A 13,124-nucleotide genomic window follows, 5' to 3' on the forward strand; every position below is an offset into this window, starting at 1 on the left:
ACTGAGGAGAATGATAAAGACCTTGACAGGAACAAAAGGAAGACATTCTTTCCCAGTCCTGATGAAGGAGACAGTCTCCCCAAGCCAAAACTTTGTGGCTCCAGAGATTAAAAATCCCCCCTGCCCGCCCGCCTTCGTCTCACTCACGTGACCAGGTGGCTGGAGGTGGGCTCGTCCCCTCTTTCTCCAGGGAAATGCTGCTTCTTCCAAAAGACCTAGTCTGAGCCCAACCAACCTGGAGTAGCGTATACTATCTGTGTAACTCTGGGAAAGTAATTTATCCATCCCAACGTCTTCTTTCCAGGAGGAACCATAATCCAACTTAGACTGGCTGTTGGGGATGTTTTAATGGGAGAAGGAAGTGCCGAGGGATTACAGTTCTTTCCATTTCCCTCCTGATTCTCTCTTACACTCTCTATCGCCCCCTGTGGGGACAGACGGAACTGCTCCCTGTTCCGTTTTCCTCTGGACAAAACCCCAGCAAAGCACCTCTCTCTGCCTGGTGCTTTGCATACTGTGCAATACTTAAAAGAAAGAAGCCCTGATGGAAAACACAGATACAGACAGCATGTTTTTTCATGGCAGATGCACCTTCTGGTGCCTCTTTGTCCGGGCATCCTGTCTAGGCCAGGTGCCTGCAGTCAGACAGTCTGGGTCTGAAAGGACACAGGTCTGAACCAAACTGACTCCATGACAGGTTTTAAGTTTCCCCTCTGAGCTTAAATGCCTAAGTTTCAGTTTCCCAGAATCATTAGACAATAACAAGAAAAGGGCACATATTGCTCAACAAGCGACCACCACCCCCTGCAACAACCAATCAAAAGTGGCCAACTAACACACCTAACATTCCTAAGGACAGGCCTATAGATGGAAACTATGGATAGTTACCTGTTGCTTAATGCTAGACTAACCCGTTACTCACCCTACGTGGGGGGTCCTTGGCCCACCCTGTAATTGGTCATTTTCAAAGAAACACTAAAGGTCATGATTGGGTCCCACCAAAAGTAACAAACACTCTGGACAATGTGTATGGTTAGAATTGTTACTAAGGCTGTTATACAACGGTGATTGGATTACTGTTCCTATGTCATAATCTTCTGTAACCTTCCTTTCCCAAACCCCATAAAAACCCTACCCAGCCTTTGTTCAGTGCTCTCAGCACAGATCCACTATGTTGGTGACATCTGAGAGTCTGAGCTAAAGCCTGAATAAATGCCCTTTGCTTTTGCATACATGACTTGGACTCCTTGATGGTCTCGGCTGGTGGGGAATCCACGATTTGGGCATAACAGATCCAGGGAGATGCAGAGGAAAGAGAACTCAGACATGGGATTCCCATGACATTGTTTATTCTTATTTAATCCTCACGGCTGTGCTATGAAGGATGGTCCCATGATGCCCAGGTGATAGATGAGGCGACAGAGATCAGAACTGCTACCAGCTCTTCACCTGCACTGAGGCTCCTCTCAACTTCTGCCAACGTGATGGCCGGCCGTAAGCAGCAGAAAGACACACACCACGCTGCCTGTCTTTGGGTTCTGGTCACCTCCTGCCTCTTGGTCTCTGCTCACAGCAGGTAAGGAGAACCAAACCACACCACACACAGTAGCCATGGTTTTCTGGCTATTCTGGTATGCCCTGAAGGGAAACCCTCCTGGGCACAGGAAACCAGAAACTAGAAGAAGAGTGGAAGACCCACAATCGTGTGCATTCTTTTGCTTTTTAAACAATTGTTGGACCAGTCTTCTCTAGCAGAAACATACACCTTTTTTTTCATGGATTTTCCAGAGAGCCATGACACGCACATGTGACTGTGCATCTTATCCCTCCACAAAACCAGCCAAATCAAAACTGATTCATTAATAACCAGCTTAAGGAGATTTGAAAGAGAAAAAAAAAACCCTATATTTTATCCTACTCTCTGGTTTTATTTAAATGTAAATTTCAAAAAGCTAGCATCATAACTGGACTAAAGTAATAATACTTTGCTCTGTTTAAACTTTGAGCAGTTGAACTAGTGAAAATCTGTTGCCAGGAACATTTTAATTTAAATGCATTGCTGTAAATTTAGCTTCACGATAGACCTATTGTAGTTCAAAGTTCTCACACATCTTTTATGTAATGTATTCCAATCCAAACTCTCAATAAATACATGGGGTGGTAAAGGCATCTGCTTAATTTGTGTTGTGTTCAATAAAGACAATGAGCCTCTTGAAGGGAAATTACTTTTTTAAGGTCGTGTGTTCAGTAATTTTTCAAGGTGGATTCAGAGTCCAGGTTAATATTTTCTTACTCAGTTATGTTGCATAGACTAGGTAAAATAATTAATAGGAAAAGTAGGCAGATTGCTTTCTAATTCATTATACATTTCTGAGTTTTCTAGAGGAAGAATGTAGCTAATTAAAAATATAAACTGATTTTTTTCCTAGATTCCACATGCAAGTGAAACTGTCTGGTCTAGCTAGTCAGTCGATGCGGGTCCTGAGAGAGGGGGTGAGAATAGGCAGGGCAGGGAGCACAGAGAGTGGAGGCAAGACAAGCATTTCTGATCAAGCCTCTTTTTCTATTTGAGAAAATACCACATCTTATAAAGGGTTCGAGGCGGGAAAACAAGGCAGCTGACCTAGGTCGGTTGCTAGGAAACAGGGTTAAGAGATTAAGGCTGGATTAAAGGAGGAACCAAACTAAAGTGTTTTAGCACAGTGCCTGAGGGGCTGACACTACCCTGCCTGCAGGCGGTTGATCTTTGATCTTCTGGCTTCTCCTGACAGGGAGTGGCGCTTCCCTGCCTATAGGTGGCTAATCTCCGTTTTTCTGGTTCCCCACATGAAACCATATGGTATTTGCCTTTCCTTGACTTATTTCACTTACCCTCTAAATCCATCCAAGCCACAAACAAAACATAACAAACAAGCAATGGAAACAGGCCCATAAATACAGAGAACAAAGTGTTGGTTGCTGGGGGAGGTGGGCAAAATGAGTGAAGGGGAGTGGGAGATACTGGCTTCCAGTTAGAGAATGAATACATCATGGGAACAGAGGTCCAGCATAGGGAAGAGTCGCTAGTATTATAATAATGTTGTAGGATAGCAAACCGTAGCTGCCCTTATGGTGGACAGAGCATGATGTGTAGATGTGTCGAGTCACTGGGTCATACACCTGAAGGTGATGTAACGTTGTGTGTCAACTATCCTTCAACCACAAAATGAAATAAGCTAAATGAAGTAAAATGTAAGCTGCAAGAAATCAAGTCATATCACATGGACTATAGAAAAGGGAATGTATTATTTGCAGTCTCCATTTTGCTAGAAACCCGTTTGCTGTCATTGGTGGATAGCTGCAGTATTTTCCATAGAGCAGGAAATGCCCACTTCCAGATCTTCTCACCCTGCTTTTTTTTTTTTTTTTGAGAGCCTGGGATTAGGCCATCTGTTACTTGGCCCCTAGCGGATGTTCCATGTCATTGAACAGTGCTGGGCACTGACATCACTGAGCATCTGTTACCTGTAGGGCTGTGGTCTGAGGGTTTCAGGTGGGTTCGCTCGTTTGAGTCTTGCCCACAACAAACCAAGGAGATACATACTAGAGTCACCATGTTTTAGAGAGAGGGGTATGAGACTCATCAACATTAACTAAGGAACGTGCACAAGCCACACAATTAGTAAGAGCTTGATTTAAAACCAGATGCTCTAGATTCCCAGCCCACCCCACTTACCCCATCTACCTAGCCTTGCTATCTAAAACGGTTATGTCCATAAAATACCAAAGATCACAAAAAATTCAGTTTCTCGTTATCATTTTGAAACTATTTTCTGAAGCCAATCATAAATTTTGATCTTAGAAATTCATTTTGTGATTCTCAACATAGAGGTCCAAATTTTAAAAAGTACTATTTTCTTCAATTCTGTCATGTTTAATAAAAAATGTCCTGCTCAATAACCAAATCAGAGAGAGAGAGAGAGTGAGAGAGAGACAGAGAATGAATGAATTTGTCTGGTCTCCTATTGGGGAATAGGAGGAATGAAAACAGGGGAATGAAAACATTAATGAGTAGAGAGAAACACCATAAGTTCCTATGGTAACTGTGAGAGAGTGAATATTACATTGTTCTTTCCTGCCTTCAAGAAACCTAGTGTGTAGCCATTGAGGAAACAGACCTCTAAAGTTGAGCCACAGTGTGGGACCACAGGAGTGAGTGCGGATGGCCGAGGAGGAAGAACAGAGCTCACAGCAAGTGATCAGCAGTGAAGGAAGACCCAGTGGACAACTGCGCAGGAGGGAGGAGGCTTTGTGAAGAGGCAAGCTGGGAACTGATTTGTCCAGGCCCAGAGCCTGAGAGGAAGGAGAGCTTACCAGGGAGGGAGAGTGGTGAGAGCAGAAGCTTGGCTGGAGGCGGTAACCCAAGGGAGCGGAAAATGGTACAGAGATGGTTCTGGAGAGAGTGAGGGACTTGGTAGGAGAAAAGTTGAAGGTGATGTTAAAGGCTAAATTGGAGCCAAGCTGAGGACCAACTTGAGTACTAGACCGAGTAGATGCTGGTTTTAGAAGCTTGTGAGTAGAAGAGAAGGTGAGCACAAATAACAATTGCATCGCTCCTGTGGACAGTTGTGGTGCCTGGTATTATAAATATGATCCCATAAATCTTGAAATTGACCATTTTTTTCTATTATATAGAAAAAGCAAGTGAGCCTGAAGGATGATCATTACTTGCCCCTGGCTCTTACCAACCAGTAAGAGCTGTGTATTTTGAGCTGCATGGCTACCCGACGTTTTTCTGCTGGAGGTTGAGAGGTTTCATCCATGAATTTGGGAAGACATGTGCTAGTTCAAGAAGTTTGTCACAACCAAGACCAGGCAAGGATCAACCGACTGGGAAGCAGAATATTAAGCACATTAAAAAAGAGAGAGAGATGTTGCTGATGTACAATGTGAAAGAGGCCTATGAAAATGCCAAGTTATTTCATTTCCTCTTACTTCTGTCGGGGAGCTCCTCTAGCTAGCTTCCAAATGAAATGCATTTTAAATCATAGCCACTGGCTGACTGTTACTAGTGCTTTAAGGGAAGGAGCTGGAAACCAAAATTCTATTCGAGAATTAATTCAAAGTTGTGTAAAAACTTACTTTCCATAATGAATCAGACCAAGCATGATAAATTTAATTATAATTGACTTTGTGTCGGTATTGGCATTCATTTGCATGTTCACTGAGTCCCATGGAATTTTTCTTACCTATGAATGTTAACACTGAGGAAGGGTCAAAGCACAGACAGGGGAAATAATGAATTTGCCTGTAATGAAAAGGCAAGCTGGTCTCAGGAAACAGGTCTCCTATTTAGAGCAAACTTCCCAGACAGTCCACTGGGCCCTTCTGTTTATCAATGTACCTTGTCCTTTAATTAGAACACGCTGATTCTCTCAGCTTGGAGGCCTGTGAAACAAGTGGGGAGTGGAGTGGGTATCAACCATTAGAAAGTGACAGCCTCCTCTGACTGCTTAGCAAGGAAATCAGGAAGCTCCCAGGGTCACTCCTAGGAAGGCCAGAGTGCTGCTGGCCTTTGTGCTAATTCGTCTCTTGGCTCAGAGGACTTACAGGTCACCCAGGTTTTCTGTCTCTCCAGTTCCTGGACCATAGTCCAGCTCCTGCCAGGCCTGGTTTCCTGACGGTAGAATCACTGGGACCCGAGGCCCCAACATTCCTCATTCCTACCCATGATCCTGTGGATGGAAAGGGCTTCTTCAGGGTGTTCCCCAGGAAAGCAAGAGGGGCTGCATCCGAAGCGGGGAGCAAACCTGTCCTTACCCTTCCCTAGTCCAGGGTTGCCATGTTTCCACTCCAGGTCAAAGCAGTGACAGTGGGGATGGGCAGAACCTGAATGACTTGGATTAGTCAGGACCATGGAAAGGGTTGTTAATGAGTAGATGATGAATGACTGGATGACGGATAGAATCAGATTTTGAGAAATCACCTGAACATGACTGCCTGAGTAATGGTAAAGTTCTGGTAATGAGAACTAACTGAAGAAATAAATGCTGGACATGAAGTAGATTAAATGCATATCCATGTATCCATCTCTATGTGCATGTAACTGAGTGGATTATCAAAAAGAAAGAACACTAACTAGTGCTATTTGATCATTGTTGTTGGTGGTATTGGGAAAGCTGGGGTTTCACCAAGGAATAATAAAGCAGTACAATCCCTGACTTGTATCTTATGATTTAAAGGCTTCCATTTGGTTCTAAAGGTCTAAGGTGTGAAGGGTGGGCAGTGGGGAACAGCTTCAGCACTTCTGGTGCATTAAAGGCCACCATCCTGGGTTTTGCTAGAAGTAAGATGCATGTTTAGCATTGAGGCAGCAGAAGTGGCCCTGATTCAGGATGTGGAACGTGGCCATCCTGAACTTGGGACATAAACTGAGCGTGCTGGCATGCACTGAGGTGACAAGTGCTGTGATGTGTGGGAGGAGTTCACATACTCAGGGGTCATGAGGAAAGCCCATAGTTGGTACAATTAAAGCCCTTGATTGTAACAGAACAGACTCCATCTGTGTCCATATCTCCAAGAAACCATGGTGGACTTAGGGTCTATCCCCAAGCTTATGGTAACACAAACCAGGGGTCCTGTAGAACCTGTACAGGGAGGGAGCCGGGTAAAGCACATGAAGAGTGAAGTGGCTGAACTTCCCAATAACCAGCAGGTGAAGGACTGAGCAGGTTTAACTTAAGTGAAATAGAGAAATGTGACTTTTTCTGTCAATGCATATTTTGCAAGGCAAAATGCACATGGGATTGATTTTATTCTTGGCGTAACAGACTGATACCCAGACACTGGAAAGAGAGAAATGCAAGTGTGCAGTGGTTAAATGGGTGCACTCTTTACACTTGTCTTCTGACCATTGGCCACCATGTTCAAACATTCTCTCCACCCCTTTATCCCTGCCCCTTCGGCAGCTCCTGTCATGCATATGTTGTTCTGCTTGATGGTGTCCCATAGGCATCTAAGGTTTGATGGTGTCTAAAGTTCTGTTTATTTCAATTAATATTTTTATTTCTGTTCCTCAAGCTAACTATCCTCAAATGTGCCAATTCTTTCTTCTTCCTGCTTAAATCTTCTGTTCGGCCCTTCTAGTGAATTTTTTAAAATTCAGTTCTTGTTGAATTTCAACTCAAGAATTTCTATTTGAATTCTACATCTCATTATTGACCATCAATGTTTGGTGAGATGTATCCCCATTCTTTCTTATCTTTCTTTAGACACAACTTCCTTAAGTCCTTTAAAAATATTTACAATGGCTTCTTTAAAGTGTTTGTCAAGAAAGACCAATGTCTGGGCTTGCTCAGGGATGGTTCCTATTGTTTGCTGGTTTTCTTGTGTATGGGCAATAGTTTCTTGTTTCTGTCCATGTCATTTCTGTTTAAAATAGAACATCTCAAATAATATAATTTGGCAACTCTAGAAATTAGTTTGTCACTCCTTTTCAAGGTTTGCTGGTGTCGCTGTTTGCTGTGGTATTGTTTATTGCCTTTCAAATCTTTTTCTGTAAAATCTGTATCTTTCCTCAGATCTTCATTCCGTGATTTCAGTGGTCACCTAAGGATTGTAAGGAGTCCCGTAATTGCCTGTAATATCTGGTTCCAATGAAACACTCCTCAGATCAGGTAATGATGCTCATTTTGAGTGAAGCTCTGAAAGATGTCCAGCCCTACTCTTCTCCCTCTGGTACTAGGAACCGGGCTTTTATCTTCCAAGGCTGTTGTGGATCTGGGCAGCAGGGGATGGGAGCGGGTAAGTTGAAATGCCACAAAGTTCACTGTTCTTCCTGAGATTTACCTTTTTCTTGCATAAATGCTCTCAGATTACTGCAAGCTACTAGTCAATTTCAGAGTCTTGAAAAAGTTGATTTTGACAATATTTTGCTGGATTTTTCATTGCTTTTATGGAAAGGGAAATTTTTGAAAGTCTTTACTCTGACATTTTTGCTGAGGTAACCCTCACATTGATTTTATATGTTCATATCTTTGTGAATGCTGGGCTCTTGTATTCACCCAATGCAGGAATGGAGAAATTGGATTAGCTTCTAAGAAGGATAGTGATAACTTTAAGGCATGTAAAAATAAAAGATGTAAATTTCAACCACTAACTCTGGGGCTGAGGGAAAGAAGTAACTTGGAAGAGCCTCAGCGCCCAATCTGCAAGGCTAACACTCAAACTTTGAGTACACCTGTGGCCAATTATCTCCTCTCTCAAGATGACAACTAAAGACAGTAAAGTTACCTCCAGGAACTAACCCATAAAAATAAAAATGGACAAAAAATGGAAAGAAGAAAGAAAAAGCAAGTATATATAGTATGAGAAAATATGCAAATATATGATAATCCTAATTTTAAAAATTGATCATGAAGCTGTAGTTGATGATCTCTGGCTTTCTCCTTCTACTGATAATTTTACATCTCTCTTGCCCTCAGCTATAATCAAAGCCTGTCAGGTTCCCCAGCTAGTGGGATGGTCCAAACTTTCTTTTTAAAAAATTTATTTATTTTCAGAGAGAGAGAAAGAGAGAATCAGGCCCCACACTGTCAGTGTGAAGCCCAGTAAGTTGTTCGAACTCATAAACCATGATATCAGGAGTCTGGATGCTTAACCAACTGAGCTATGTGGGCACCCCAAACTTTCATCCCTGAATAGTACTGATACTGAAAAGTTCTACCATTTTGATTAATGTAGTTTTCCATTAATTTTTACAGTTGAGTATGGTGGTAATAGATGTTAACCCAGAGAATCCCTGTGGGTTCTAGACACAGTCTTCCCTGCCTGCCATTGTGTAGTAGGCATAATGAGAATCAATTATTTCATCCAGTAGAGTAACTCCTTTTATCTCTGTTACTTCAATGGCATAAAAAGACTAAAATGTCCAGATGGCAGGCTCATTTTCCAATTCAATGAACCATTTTTGTTTCTCTTGGTGGAACCAAAATCCTTTGGGAAATAAGACATCAAAACTAGCAGAACTCAGTATCTGTGGGACAGAAAGTAAAACTTTTATGAGTTGGTTATTAGGAATAACATTGGCAGGAGACGTACCAGCACCTATGCTTGCTTCCCAGACTCATGTATTCTGACTATGAGGGAGAAGATACCATACGTAGTCTCTGATTCAAAGAAAATGCTGCATCCTGTAAGACAGACACAGCTCTCTTAAGATATTGTGCTCAAATTGGTGCTATAAGAGTAACCTTAGCTAACTGCTCCACCATTCAGTTAGTCCATTTGCTTCCAAGTACTGGGATACAGGATAAGACCAGTTCATTCAATGAATGTGAGCCCAGGGGTGTACTTACTGCAGTGAAGTGAGTTCCTGATAGGTCATGTCTCTGTGCAGAATACCATGATGATAAATTAGTCTGTGGTTGGTGGTGTAGTCAAGGCAAATTCATATCTAGAATGTGACTGTTTCAGTGAGGAGTATGTGTATTATTGGAGATATATCCACATTTTATAAATATGGAGCTCTTTAATCTGTTTTTCATCTCTTAACAGCATATGAAAATGTTTCACACAATAAGCTGTTAGAGATTCTTCTCCATCATGTCAAGTGGCTTCATTCATGTCACATTCATGTCAAGAATGTGAAATCCTTGCTTGTGGGAAGTGAGGTGGTTTCCCAGTGTCATTAGTACAAAGAAAGCTGAGATTAATAGTTGTGAATTTATCTTAAGACATTTCATATAAATGGAGTTATGGAGTCAAACCCAAGCACTTAGTTGACACTTTTGATTCAATTTTTAAATTGTTTTCTAGAAAGGTTATGCAACTTTGTGTTTCTACTCTTTCTCCGAGTGAAGAGAAAGTGAAGCCTACCTGTATGAATGGTGCTAACCCTCTTAACTGAGATCCCAAGGACTGCTCTTCGAACAGTGATATGTTTGTGTGAAATAATGACATAGTCAGTAGGCTTTGCATTAATACATCCTTTCTGTGTTCATGATTGAGTAGCAGTCCTTCCTCCCGAGTGTCCCCAGTTATTACTGGAAGTTCTTCGGGGATGTCCTATGTATCCTTCTCTCTGAGGAGGTTCCCACTGACTAGAACTCTCACTGCAAAGCCCCCCTGAGGACTCTCCTGTTGCCCTGGCTTCATAAGAAAACACACAGAAGTTCTCAAAGCTGCTGCATATTTAGGTAGGATGGTGGTGGGCAGAGGTGAGGGTGTAAGGGGGGCCTCCCACAATGCTTAAAGATGACCTTGAAAGACAGTGGTAAAAGAAAATTCTCCAGTGGGACTGTACTACTGCAGCTTTGATTTTCAAGTGCTATCATTTACAATACTATGCAGCTCCCTTTGTAAACCAGGCTTGAGTCTTCACTCTATCCATCGACTAATCAAATGAAATTGCCCAGGAAGCTGTAGGAGTGAATTGAAGGAAAGGAAGCAAGTCAACAGAGTTAATAATGGAGGATTCTGAGCCACTTGCTCATAGGACGAAACTATTGTAAACATTTATTACAGAAGATCATAGTGATTCATTGATGGAAATGGTGCAGATTACTCTTCTGTCTTAAAAAGGAACAAATGGAGAATCATCAGGTCAATTAAAAAGCCAGTTAAAACAGTCTATACAAAACTGGCTCTATACTTTGAAAACTAATTGCCCCAAAAACTCAATTACTAAGATTAAAAATATCATACTTCTTAATAGAAGAAAAGAAATGCACACATTTTTTATTATGTGATTTTTGTTCTTATACAAAAACAGACACATAGAACAATGGAACAGAATAGAAAACTCTTAAGTGGACCCACAACTATATAGTCAACTAATATTCAGCAAAGCAGGAAGGCATATCCAGTGGGAAAAAGACAGTTTCTTCAACAAATGGTGTTGGGAAAACCAGATGGCGACATGCAGAAGAATGAAACTGGGCCACTTTCTTATGTCACACACAAAACTAAATTCAAATTGGATTAAAAATCTAAATGTGAGACAGGAAACTATCAGAATCCTAGAGAAGAACACAGGCATCAATCTCTTTGACATTAGCCATAGCAGCTTCTACTACACATGTCTCCAAAGGCAAGAGAAATAAAAGCAAAAATGAATTATTGGGACTTCATCAAGATAAAACAACTTCTGCACAGTGAAGGAAATAATTAACAAAACTAAAAGGCAGTCTATCGAATGGGAGAAGACATTTGCAAATGACATATCTGATAAAGGATTAGTATCCAATTCTATAAAATCTTATCAGAATTAACATTAAAAAAACAAATTATCCAATGAAGAAATAGGCAGAAGACATGAATAGGTATTTTCTCTAAAGAAGACATCCAGATGGCTAACAGACACATGAAAAGATGCTTAACATCACTCATCATCAGGGAAATACAAATCAAAACCACAGTGGCATACCACAGGTGTGAACCTGTCAGAACGGCTAAAATGAACAATACAAGAAACAACACGTATTGACAAAAATGTGGAGACAGTGGAATATGCTTGCACTGTTGGTGAGGATGTAAACTGGTGCAGTTACTCTGCAAAACAGTATGGAGGTTCCTCAGAAAAATTAAAAATAAAACTACCCTACGACCCAGCAATTGTACCACAAGGTATTTACCCCAAGGATAAAAAAATTCCAGATCCAAAGGGGTACATGTGCCCTAATGTTTATAGTAGCTTTATTGATAACAGCCACACTATGGAAAGATCCCAAATGTCCATCGACTGTTGAATAGATGAAGAAGATGTGGTGTGTATATATACAATGGAATATTCCTCAGCTATCAAAAGGAATTCAATCTTGCCATTTGCAATGATGTGGCTGGAGCTAGAATGTATTATTCTAAATAAAATAATTCAGAAAAAAATACCACATTATTTCACTCATATGTGGAATTTAAGAAACAAAACAGATGAACATACAGGAAGGGAGAAAATGTGAGAGAGAGTGGGGAGCAAAGCATAAGAGATTCTTAATGATGGAGAACAAACTGAGGGTTGATTGAAGGGAGTAAGTGGGGGATGGGCTGAATGGGTGATGGGTATTAAAGAGGGCACTTGGTCGTGATGAGCACTGGGTGTTGTATTTAAGTGATGAATTACCAGATTCTACTCATGAAACCAATGCTGCACTGCATGTTAACTAACTAGAATTTACATAAATATTTGAAAAGAAAAAAATACAACTCAGTAAAAATAATTCATAGAAATTAAAATTTGAAATAACAAATGTGGTACACCATAATTTATATGACACATTTACTCCTTTGTAGATATCAACTATTATAGGGAAAAATTTTTAAATAAAAACAAAAACCCTGGTTCTTTCCTTCTGTATTGTCCCTCTAGTCCTGTGAACACTGACTTAGGAACATTTGGAAGAAGGGCAAATTCTTCTTCAGGAATTGGCAAAGTATTATTACAGATCAAAGATATAATGATGGTGTCATTTCATAGATTTCCCAGGAAAGCCATGCCCTTTATCACCAGGTCATGGGAAATTGAAACGGTTTGTCGGAATGCTTCATCTACATTAGAGAATCAAGAGGAGTAACAACAGAACAACACTTGTCCTGGTGGATAACTGTCCAAGCATTGAATGAGGACAGAAATGTGACCTAGCTGAAATACTAGTGGAAAACAATAAATATGCAGGGAGACAAAATGTACAGTTTGCTTAGTGTGAAGAATTTTTCTCTTTACCTTCTTTTCAGAGCAGTATTTTTTGTTGAAAACACAAGGTAACATAGTCAAGCTCTATCCTTCAAAATACAGGCTATTGAGAGGTTAAATGTTTTGTATCTCTAGTTCAAGACTGAATTCTTGGCAAAATTCTAGTTTTACGGGTTCTGATGTTTTCCAGTCAAGGAACATTCATATCCTATTTGGATATCTTTTCAAGGCCCAGTGACTTATTCTGGTTTTCTTTCTTTCCTGGTTGTTGTAGAAATCACGTTTAAATTCTCCTGTGGTTAAGTCTCTGGTTCTGTAGATTGCCTGAGATGCACCCAGCTATTGATTGTTGCTTATATACATTATTCCTTCAGTCTTAGCAAGAACATCGGATGCTTCTCTCGTAAGTCTGACTTAACTGACCATCATTGCTTTTTGTTCTCTTTTATTACTGTTT

This window comes from Suricata suricatta, chromosome 6, assembly GCF_006229205.1.
Source record: "Suricata suricatta isolate VVHF042 chromosome 6, meerkat_22Aug2017_6uvM2_HiC, whole genome shotgun sequence".
Classification (NCBI taxonomy): Eukaryota; Metazoa; Chordata; class Mammalia; order Carnivora; family Herpestidae; genus Suricata; species Suricata suricatta.